The sequence below is a fragment of the Rhynchophorus ferrugineus genome, unplaced genomic scaffold, assembly GCF_030347505.1.
Source record: "Rhynchophorus ferrugineus isolate W39M unplaced genomic scaffold, kcgeb_rfMv2 rfM3, whole genome shotgun sequence".
In the NCBI taxonomy this organism is placed as follows: Eukaryota; Metazoa; Arthropoda; class Insecta; order Coleoptera; family Curculionidae; genus Rhynchophorus; species Rhynchophorus ferrugineus.
In genome coordinates this window covers 7,334,236-7,334,840 of record NW_027472582.1, presented here as the reverse complement: position 1 = coordinate 7,334,840, position 605 = coordinate 7,334,236, and positions in this window count along the sequence as shown.

Here is a 605-nt window from a genome sequence, read left to right as displayed (position 1 = left end):
AAAATTAGTTTTTTCTATTCAACTTAATTCCCTTCAAGGGTGATACACTGATTATAGTGACCCTCCAACTTTTCGATGCCATTTTTGTAGTTCGATTTGTCCTTTCCTTCAAAATAGGCCTCAGCGGGCATTCTTTTGAAATCTGAGAACAGGAAATAGTCGCTGAATAGTAGCATCGTTTTGACTGACTTCTGATACGGTGCATTTTTTTGGTCAAGCAGCACTTTCTTTTTCTTCAAATGAGGCTGTTTTTCGCTGATTTTGTCATTCAAACGGTCTAATAACGGTATGTAATAGTCGCTGTTGATGGTCCTTCCTTTTTCAAGGTAGTCAATTAAAATTGTTCCATGCGCATCCCAAAATACAAACGCCATAACCTTCCCAGCATACTGTTGCGTTTTCCCACGCTTTGGAGCGGGTTCATCGTGTGCAGTCCATTTGGATGACTGTCGATTGGAATTCGGAGTGAAATGATGGAGCCATGTTTCATCCCTTATCACATATCGACTCAAAAACTCGCGTTTATTACGTTTGATCATCTTCAAACACTGCTCCGAATCATCAACTCGTCGTTGTTTTTGGACAAAAGTGAGATCGCGCGATTT